General features: G+C 45.3%; 1 protein-coding gene across 1 annotated transcript in view; it reads right to left on the minus strand.

Moving 5' to 3' along the window:
• The window catches only part of SORCS3 (sortilin related VPS10 domain containing receptor 3), a 646,463-nt gene that overhangs the window by 480,387 nt on the left and 154,839 nt on the right, over positions 1–11,237 (minus strand). The window lies entirely within an intron of this gene.

Raw genomic sequence — 11,237 nt, forward strand, 5'->3', positions numbered from 1 at the left:
TATCCAGGGACCAAGAGACAGCAAGAATGGTAAACAGTACACAGTGGGTCTGTGAAAGAAACCAATAATTTTGTGAACTGACAACCAGCCCTTACCCTGACAGTATGACCTGCCTCTGTTCTAGGAGTTGTTTTACACTGAGGTGTCTGCCCCTTGAATGATGCAAAATGGCAGTGTTTCCCAGACTTCAATCCTTCCTGCACTGCCTCATTTATAAGCTACATTTGTGTAATACCTGTACTGAATTTTATGTATTTCTTTCAACTGGCTCTTCTTTTACTAAAATTAATTGACTTTGAAAGAAAACTCAGTATTACTACCAAAATGGAAAATCAGTATCACCTGCCATAACTGCAAAGTAATCATAAAAATAATTGCAAAGCAGGGAAAACAAGACTATTAAAGTATAGTCAATACTGTTCCCTGCTGTGGGCTTTGAGCCTGAGATCTTCTTTCTGAAAATAAGAGATTGTCAAGAATTAGAAAGGTGTTAAAGACACACTAGTCCCAAACAGATTTTTTTTCTCCTTGATATCCTACAGGAATACAAAGCAAGCTGAAAAAGAAGGAGTTCATTCAAATGAGCATTATATGTCACAACTCCTACATACTTGATAATATCATTAAGGGCCTTAATTAAAGAAGGCATATAGCACTGACTGGCTTTTCACAGATATACAATGAACTATGGGATTCTCAGGCCCTACCAAATATAAGAAAACAACTGTACTCCACTCAGCTAAAAGGAAGAGAAGGCAAGGAACCACTCTGCAAAGATTTTTATGTGGAACAGTCTAGTATTTGCAAGCTTTTATTCCTTATGCTCCCACCAAGAATGTTGCCAAAGCCACTCAACTGCTCAGGAAGGTTCTTAATGCAAGGTGACCTGGCTAACAACTTGGATATTGAGTACCTAACTCAGAGTGTGGAGAAGGCTAAAGCTGGAAACTAGAGTTTAGGATTAGAGACCCATGTTCAAATAAACCTGATGGTGGCAGGTGGTGCTTGGAATTAGTAAAATCAGTGGATATCAAATGAACTTGTGTGGAAGTCTTCTCAGCACCAGGGACAGCTCCATGTGGGACTGGGGAATAGATAGAGAATAACTGAAGCTCTTCAATTCCTAGTATCTCTGATATTTCCTGGCCACCACAAACTCTAAAATAGATTTGTATTAGAGTTGGAGCATTATGGTTGATTTAATTATGCATATTGGCAGGTTACTTTATCTCTGATATGTTATCTATTAAAGTAATTTTTCAAATATCATCCTGTTCAACTATGTTAAATAATCAATTTCTCTCTCCGACACACATACATACATATCACCCTCCCTTGGCCTCCTGTTTAAATCCTTCAAGTGCAGGACCCTTTGGTCCTTTTCCCTTTAATTCCTGTAGCTGTTCTTCCTCTGAACCCCCAAAAGACTCTCTACTCCATGCCAAAGTCATATGCACTAAGCCCAGCCCTCCCTTTATTACTGTTAGTCTTTCCCATCACATAGCCATTTGACTCTTTGTTACTTTGGCTTCACCATAGAAGATGTCCCAACCATCAACTCTCGAAGGAAAAGCAGGTGAATACCTCATACTTAACTCCACAGAGCTGATGAACTACACCTATACCAGATCTTCCACACCAAAACCCCAGACACGAAGTCTCACAAAAATAAAGACATGAACTCTAGAAATAGAACAAAGTATTTGGAATCACAACTGTTCCAGAAATGCAGGGATGAATGAACCTTGACAAGGGAGACCTTAGAACTCTACAGAGGCTACCAAGGACAGTGGCAGCTGCATGTTTTTTCAAGATTGAAAACAGAGACGGGAGAAAGGCCCAGGCTTCACTGTCCTAACAATCTGCTGGTATCTTCTTAGGCTTTGGAGTGGCTAACCTGCCTCACAATGTCACTAAAATTTTGCTCACTCATAAAGCTCCAACTTCAGCCCTCCTTCTATGTCCACATGCTGTTCCTGGAGAACTTAAAACACTTGGACAGCTTCATTATCATCCAAATGAATGGGAATCAAAAACTTCCCTCTCCTACCCAGACCTCCTTCCTCCTCCTCTCTTTTGTCCTAGAAATCCAAATGTCTTCCAGAAGATGTTGGAAACTACAGGTTCACATCAAAACCATCCTTGGTCTTCTCCCTCCCTGACTCCTGTACCTCTTTCTGTTTTCCTCTCTTGGTTCATGGTATCACTTCCCTTTCCAGAATCCAGGGCACTTTACTAAAAGCCACATTACTACCTCACTGTTCTCCAAACTCATTCAGTCACAGATAAATCTTAACAAAACTATTTTTGTAATGATAATTTGTTATCCTATCCTCTTAATTCCTGCAACTCCAGTCCATATTTCCAACATCTTCTACTTGGGAAATCATAGTATCAGAGACTTAGCCCTCTTCCCTCTTGAAGCCTCCCATCCATTTCCCAATCTACTACAATATCATCCTATTATAACATATACTGTCAAATCCCACATTCAGCTCCCCACTAAGTTTTCAGCAGTCTTCCATGGTATAGAATCAAACTGTATGCACAGCCCTCCACAGCTGATTCCTTCAATTGGGAAATACTAGAGGCATCTGGATCAGGCATGCCTAGGATTGAATTATAGGTTCACAGATTACTGGCTGTGTGACCAGGGCAAAAAACAAGAGTCAAGACTCCTTATTTTAATTATACTAATTGCACAGTCTGTGTTTTGTACAGAGTTCAATTTCCTATTCAGCCACTCTAGGCTAACATACAAAATTACCTGTATGAGAGGAGGTTAGATTATCTGACTTTCAAAATAACTCACTTTTAAAATGATAAGAATCTGTTTCTCAAAAACATAGACAATAACAATGCTCATTCCAGGTTTGTCAGGATAATTAAGACTGGGGGGACGTGTATACAGTACATTGCCTGATTCAAGTTCGAAGGATTCCCCTCCCCTATAGCCCAAACAAAATTCCTTTTTCTAAAAAAAAGATTTATTTGAAAGTCAGTTATGCAGAGAGCGAGAGAGAGAGAGAGAATCTTCTATCTTCCATCACTCCCCAACTGGCCACAACAGCTGGAGCTGCACCTATCTGAAGCCAGGAGCTTCTTCTGGGTCTCACATGTGGGTGCAGGGGCCCAATGACTTGGGCCATCTTCTACTTTCCCAGGCCATAGCAGAGAGCTGGATTGGAAGTGGAGCAGCCAGGACTAAAACTGACGCCCATATGGGATGCCAGTGCTTCAGGCCAAGACGTTAACCCACTGTGCCACAGCGCTGGCCCCAACCCAACAAAATTCCTTATCAAAATTGCTCATTAGTCCTGAAGCAAGGCACAGCCACTGTGGAAGACCAAGAAGCTCACAATCTATCTTGAGTGGAATAATCTGGACAAAATAAAGGATGATACACAGACTATAAAAGTATAGGAATTTAAAAAAGCAGGGTCATTTAAATAAGGGTTGTTGGAAGTTTCAAAAACAAGGCTGCTTTTGGAGAAAATAATTGTAAAGAATTTCAGTCACTATGATATCAACTACAGTTAAAATCTGACTTCTCTAAGCAGGAAATGTTCCAAAGGCCATAAGGATAAATGTTCATTGCATTTCTTCTAATGTCCAAGAACAGTGCAAGTGCTATAAGCAATCCAAGGGGAATAAAACATTCATCCCTTTGAAGAACCAAATGGTCTTGTAAAGTCATTAACATGCTTAACTAATGAAGCAAAGCAGAATGGAATGCATCTGAAAGAGGAATCAACCACGTGCCACAGGAGGCTGAGACTCTGGATGGCATCAAAGCAGACTGGGTGAGCAGGCAGCAGCGAGTGGGGCTCAGGCAGATCACAGCTTCTCCATCTTCTCCCCAGGTACATCCAATGGGATAGGCACACAATATTATGGAAGGTTTTCAAGTAACTCTGTCCTGGACCCTGGGTTTTGAATCCAGATCAGAACCACTGCCTAAACACAAGCTTCTCTTTGCAAAGAACGCAGACACAGGTCCAGAGGTCCTTCCTTCCTTTTGCCTCCAATCTACTCCCCTTCCTTTCCGATTGGATTCTACAGAGAAACACAGTAATTCTGATCTAAGCAAAACAATTTTATTACTATTAGGCAATGAAGTGAAGAAACTAGTAAATATCTGATATGACCACAACTATCTGAAGCAGTCCAGTGCAGAGCTACAGAGACGTCTGACAGGTCTCCAGTGTAAGAAGACTAATCCTGGCTGGCGCTGCGGCTCACTAGGCTAATCCTCCGCCTTGCGGCGCCAGCACACCGGGTTCTAGTCCCGGTCGGGGTGCCGGATTCTGTCCCGGTTGCCCCTCTTCCAGGCCAGCTCTCTGCTGTGGCCCAGGAGTGCTGTGGAGGATGGCCCAAGTGCTTGGGCCCTGCACCCATGGGAGACCAGGAGAAGCACCTGGCTCTTGCCATTGGATCAGCGCAGTGCGCCGGCTGCAGCATGCCGGCCGCGGCGGCCATTGGAGGGTGAACCAACGGCAAAGGAAGACCTTTCTCTCTGTCTCTCTCTCACTGTCCACTCTGCCTGTCAAAAAAATAATAATAAAAATAAAAATTTTAAAAAAAGAAGACTAATCCTACTCCTGAATCAAGAGAGCAGGAGCCAAGGAGATGCTCATCTCGGGATTCGGTGTCCCTGTGGCTGCTCCAGTTCCACAGCCTTGAAGAAGCATAGGCACCCTCCTCCTCCTGTCTTGATGCCTCACCCAGGCACTGTAGCCAGAGTGGGGAAGTCTCAGACATCAGCATTTACGTGCTCCAAGGCTGCAGGGGTGGCCTTAGAACTATGCTCAGAGAAACCTCGACTTCTCCTGAAATAATAGTCCGATTCTGCTGGAATCTCCATGGGATTCACAAAACAGTTGTCTACACTCCACTAATCACCCCTGGACTACTGTCACTGGAGAGCTCTCCCTCACAGTCTTGGACTCAAACTTCACTGGGCCTCTCCACAGCCATCTGTTAAATGGTGGCAGTATCTTACTTGCATGATGGCAGGGGCTGGACCAGATGGCTTCCTGAGTTATCACCCAGCTCCAACTCGCCCGCAAAGCAACTAGGAAAAAAGAAAGGCTGTTTTTCAAGCTTGACATAGGACTGATTGAAGCCATGTTTGGAAAGATATATGTTTGTTTACAGGGATCTGGGTCCATACTGCTCAGGAAATCTACAACCGTTTGCAAGGTGACTGGGCAAAGAGGAAGCTGCCCAGGACACTGACCACCAGTGACCTCAGCCCAGGGTCAGCCTGCCCTGAGACCCGGCCCTCCCCTGCATCACAGATCTCCTCACTTCACAAAGCCTTTTCTAGTCTTTCTCCAACATGCACATTGCTCCTGGCCCTGTTCTGAACAGTCTCTGCACAATCTTTCTGGAGGATATCTTACTGTGGACATTCTATCCTTGAACATGCGGTCAAGGCTGACTCCAGGGTCTCATATCTCTAATCATTCATTCATCTATGAGGCAAATGGCGAATGGTGCTTTTTACAGATTATAAAACAGAACCAGAAAAGAGTTGCCTGGATTTCAGTCTTTATGCAAAGTAGGACTGTCATCTTCCAAAGGTCAAGTAGCCATGGGCCTCAATTTCCTCATTCTCCCAACAGGGAAGACAGGGCTGAGCCATGATCATTCAAACGAGATTGCTTACACACTATGCAAAGAACTATATTTGATTTAGCTCAAGGTAAATGCCCTTAGTTCTGAGACCATGTCTTATTCATCTCAGTCTCCCCCACTAACACTAAACTTGGCATGCACTGAACAGTAAAATAGCTGTTGAATTGTCAGTCACCAAGACATCATCTCCGCCTTCAGATGGCTTATACATTTATAGAAGAAAAAAATAGAAGAATGGACACATTCGTTGTTGGCGTAGAAAGTTGGCACCAAGAGACAGACAAGCAACACAGTCAATTAAACCTTGGAGGGATCTGCTCTCTCCTGGGGCACTGGGGAGGGTATCAGGGAGCAGGTGGCACTTGAGCCACCAGACCAGTAAACTGACAGTAGAGACAGGGCCTTCCCAGGTAGGCGGTTCGTGTGGGAAGCCTCACTCTGGACCAGAGTGTTCACTCATCTATCACCTGGAAAGCTTCCCTCGCCCTGTCTCCTCCTTTTCTCTATCCACTTTTCTGACACAGCTCATCTTTAGTTCCCCCTCTTCTGCTTCCCCATCACTGAAAACTTCTACCAAGACATGGTTTGTTTCTGTTCCTCTTTCCTTTTTGTCTGCCCCACGCTAATGGGTTCCTAGCTAAATGCTTGAATTTATGCAACCTCCATTGTCTCTTCAGCACTGTTTCAGCGATTTATAGGAACCGCTGTCTGCTGCATCATGTTATTTAGTGCTGTGGCGGCTTTGGATACAGCCTGCACCACGGCACTTCCATGGGGACACAGCAGCGGCGGTACACAGAGCCTGGATGAGATCTCACTCTCTGCTCCGGGGCAGATACCCCTGTATGGCTGAGTTACAAAGGGGAGTTATGGAGGTGCTGGCACAGAATATCCCGAGTCATTCCATCATATTAAGGACAGAGAGGATGAGGGACAAAGTCCTGAATTGTCCAACAAAGTCAAGGCCTGGGACAGCCAACATCCCTGGGAGCCAGAGTGTGCCAGGCAGGAGAACTCGTACCCCAGGAGTCCCACAGCCAGTAATTCTTCAGGAGTGGGTAGCAGCTGAGGATATGACAGACACCTGCTCCTCCACATCCCATGGCACTTCTGAGGGGCAATCTTTTCTCTCCATGCACATCAGATTCTCCTTCTGAATACCCCATGTGCTAAGAATGATTCCATCCATGCATTTCATGTTCTCAGTAATTCTTGTTCCTACACTTCCTATCTGGGGAGAAAGCCTCTGATGCAACACTAAAACCTAGGAACACCCTGCCTGGCTTGGGTTTGTGAAGAGCCCAGGGCAAGATGTGTGAACCTCTGCCCTGAGTGCAGAAAGGAACAAATTCCTGCCCTCCAGGAATCTGATGCCCAAGAGAGGAGATCAGATGCCTTTTAAATACCTTGAGGCAGAACACACAGAGAGGCAAAGAATGAGGCTGCCCACTGCCCCAGCCATCAGGCAACTTACCCCACAGACATGCAGCATGCATACCTGGATGATGGACGCTGTGTCAGACCTGCAGGGCTATGCATTACAGAATGGAAAAGACAGGACATAAGGGAAAGGTTTGAGAAAGGCATGATACAAGCCTGGACCTTGAACAAGGTACAGATTTCTTTTTGAAGTTGATTTTGATTTTCAAGCGGAACACACCACACTAGTTGTCAAAGGCCTCACTGCTTCCTGCTGCTTCCCACTTGACCCTTTGGTGCACCTGCAATATCTCTTCAATCCCTGGTCACAGGAAAGGAATTCTGAGTGCCCCAAGGAACAGAGCATATGTTCCTCCCTGATAAAAAAACACGATGAGTTGGGAGCAGGGCAGTGAAAGACAATGATGTCATCAGGAGGAAAGCTAGAGCTTCTAATAGATGGCCAGAACACATCAGTGTGGTATAAATACAATTTATATAGACCATAATGTACTCAATCCATCCCCATAAATGAAGCTAGAACTGCAGCTCACCTGACAATATCTGGTTCTCTTTCAGCATTAGCAGTGATATATCCCACGCAGTAATGGGGGCTCCTCTAGAAAACTTCATTTCTGGGTAGCATCAGTTACTCCCATCCAAGCCACCATCTGCTCATCCGTCCGAAAGCAAACCTTGCTAGGCATTATTGCATTTGAAATTCATATTCTAAATCCATGTGATTTTTTAAGTAATATAAGCATGCCGTTAAAAAAAATCTAGAAACACAAAAGGATTTTCTACAAAAAGTTTTCCTGCCTCTGCTGTCTCAATCATGTGCTCCCGTAGAAGCAAATACTATTATCAATTGTTTGGGAACCTCCCAAAGATCACCCCAGCAGATACAAGGAACATATTCACACCAAGCTTCCTTTTATACAAATGGAAGCATATGAAAAACACTGAATTTGACATTATACCATAGAGGTATATTCGTATCAGTGGGAATACATTATGCCCACTCCTTTTAACACTTGCATATTATTCCACTTGCTGGATGGGCCATGAGTGCTTTAAATGGTCCCCCAGTTACAGTTATCATGACTACTATTCTCTACTTCTATTCCCACAGCACAATGCTGGCCTTTGGCTCTGTTTTGTTTTTCTTTTTCAATGTAGCCATTGCCTAATTCAGTGTCTCCACTCTCCTCACCTAGATTCAGGAATGGACCCTGAGAGAGAGAACACATGGCTCAGCAGAGCTGTGGGTCTCAGCAAAATTAAATAAGGACCATCTGGAGGGAGTTTTAATGAGCAGAGTCTTTAAGAATAATAAATCTGTTCACACAAGAGATGCGAGAAGGCTGTCCCAGCCACAGCCACGGGTTCCTCAAGGTGGGTTGTCTACAGGTTATACTGAAGGCAGAAATGCAGCCACATAAACCGTTACAATGGCCACCATTCTCTCAGGCAGGGAGCTGCCTGCTTGTGGCTGGTCCTCATTACCTGCTTATAGCTGTAATTTCTGTGTGGTCTCTTTCCCCACACTGCAGTTCATTGGGATTCAGAGCTGGGGTAATGGGCTGGGTATTTTTAAAGGAGAAAGAAAAAGTACCAATTACTGAAAAGCAATTTCTTCTTTTAAGTCTAACTGCCCTGGACTCCACTGTCCCTTTTGAGGGGGGATCATCACAACCTTGTGCAGACACAAATCCTTTCTGGACAAGGAGTCCCACTGTCCCATCCTCCTCCACCAACAGCATCAGACTTGTAACCAAGTTCAAAGTACAGACCAGAACAAACAAGCCAGCTCGTGCCCTTCCTAGGCTGCCAACAGTATGTGCCCTAGTCAAAAAGAAATTTTCTCATTTTTTTTTGATTCCTTATGAATCATTAGGGAGCCCAAACAATGCAGACGAAGTAGAGGTAACCGAGGTATTAACATGATCCATTGCCAATGTGTTCATCGCTCTGCAGAATCACCACTGCTGCCTTCCATGGAGACCCCAGCACCAGTGAGCCCCATCAGAAGAGGCAGTGTTATCCCCTGCTAGGCTCAGCAATAAGCCCAGAACATGATCAGACTCCCACTCCTATCCTCAGCTGCTCATATTCTCCATCAGTAAAAGATATTGGGGCTGCGGCCCATAACTGATGAGTCAAGTCCTAGAATGCTGTGTCCTACCTGATCTTCACCTCTAACAAGCATGGGGAATCAGCCCAGTGGCCCACCACTATCAGAGAGATGTCACAGCTGCAGGTCTGCTACTGTGTGCTGGTGAGCACCTCACTGAGCTACAAATGCAGCCCAACCCTCTGATGCCCTTGGGGAGCAGAGTGGGCAGGCAGGATTTCTGCAGTGCTCGGTAAAGCACACTAAAAGCAAGGAATGGAGGGTGCTCCCTGGGAGCTGTGGAAAGTTCTAGGTAGTTTCCTAAAATGCTTTTCAAGACAAGCCAAAGTCCAGGATCAAGTGCCAGGCACCAAAGCAAACCCTTCCTAATCCTACACAATTCTTCCACTGCAGAATCCATAGGATTCACCCCATGGCAACTGAGGGAAACAAATGCCCAGAGAAATGACAGCCTGGTCCCAAGCAGCTTTCTCTCACCAAGACCAATCTCTGCACCTGCATCTGAAGCCGCTCCTCTCAGCTTCTGTCTTTAGCAGTCAATTCTCCTTTTCTTTTTTGTCTTCCAATTTCTATATTCCTCATCATTGAGATAATGAATGACTGCCTTTTCTTTCTTTCAGGTTTAATTTTTCATTTACTAGACTCAGTGAGTGATTTCCACTAAATTAACACTAATTCAGGGCAATGATACACTTAAAAAACAACTCTTAAGGTAGAAGTAAAACATAAAAATAAATCTTTTCCAACTTTGACTCCAGGTCAGTCGATGGTTAAAGTAAATGTGCTGAATGAACGAACGAACAAACTAAACCACAAAGAGGCACAGATCCATTGTGTTAATTACAATTCCCCAGGAGCACGGCTCTGTGATCAGGGACTGAGATGGCTCCCTCCTTTGTACACCCCAACGTGGATGCCCAACAAACAGCCACAAAAACACCAGCCTCCAAGGAGTGTCCTGGCATCAACTTCCAGGTTCACAAACACCCCACGTCCATGGACTATCCAGAATAACATACTAAAGGGTGTGCAAACAACCATCAGTGTGCACTTTTCTGCAAGAAACTCCTGACTTTCATGACATCATTAGAGGGATCTATGGCCCCAGAGAACTTCAAGTTCATGGAACTTAAGACAATCAGTATCCGAGCACTGCAACAGTCCCCGCTGCCCTCCCCAAAGACAGACCAGGGTTGAATGGGGGAGGCTGCAGGTGTGAGTTCTGCAGACTCACAGGCATCTCTGCTCTGCTGTATGGAAACATAAATCACCAAGACTTAAAGAATCCCTGTCCCAGCAATGCTCTTGTGCTTGGCACCAAGCACGTTTTCCCCCACATCAACACTGGTTCCAAAATGCACAGCTAAGCCCTGTCAGTACCAGAAAAGAGAGGCTTAGGGCAAGATTCAAGAAATATAGAAAGCACCATCTGCAAGCTGAGACAAGATGCCCCTCCTATAAAAGATGGAAAACAACAAGGTGATGAGCCTCGTCAGCCCACATACTAGACACGGCAGAGAGAAGGGACCTCTCATCCTGGCCCTCACGGTGGTGGTGCAGTGTCAGGGAAGCGGCCCAGGCCTCTGAGCCTGAGGGGGAGCTCCGCTGGGGGTCTGTCATGGTTGTGTGCAGGGATACCTCACGCAGGTGCATCTCCTCCTGCACTGTCCGGACAGCACTGCTCAGCACCAAAGGCCTGGCATGAGTGCCTGCTTCTGCAGGGTCTTAATGCTGTGTTTTACACAGATGCCGCCATTGTCGATCTGCATTTAAACAGACCCCCTCCCTTCCTAGAACAGAGTTTCTCGACCTCAGTACTGTCGACATTTGGGACCAAATCATTCTCTGCGGTGTGAGGTTGTCCTGTGTGTTGTGGGATGCTTAGCAGACTCCCGGCTCGATGCACCAGATGCCACTAATACCTTCCCCTCTCCAAGTGCGACCACCAAAACATGTCTCCAGTCCTTGCCCAGTATCCTCTGGGAGCAGAACTGGCCCTGAATGAAAATCGCTGCTCTGGGATCTTCCAGATGTGCTCTGGGGA

Source organism: Oryctolagus cuniculus, chromosome 15, assembly GCF_964237555.1.
Source record: "Oryctolagus cuniculus chromosome 15, mOryCun1.1, whole genome shotgun sequence".
Taxonomy (NCBI): Eukaryota; Metazoa; Chordata; class Mammalia; order Lagomorpha; family Leporidae; genus Oryctolagus; species Oryctolagus cuniculus.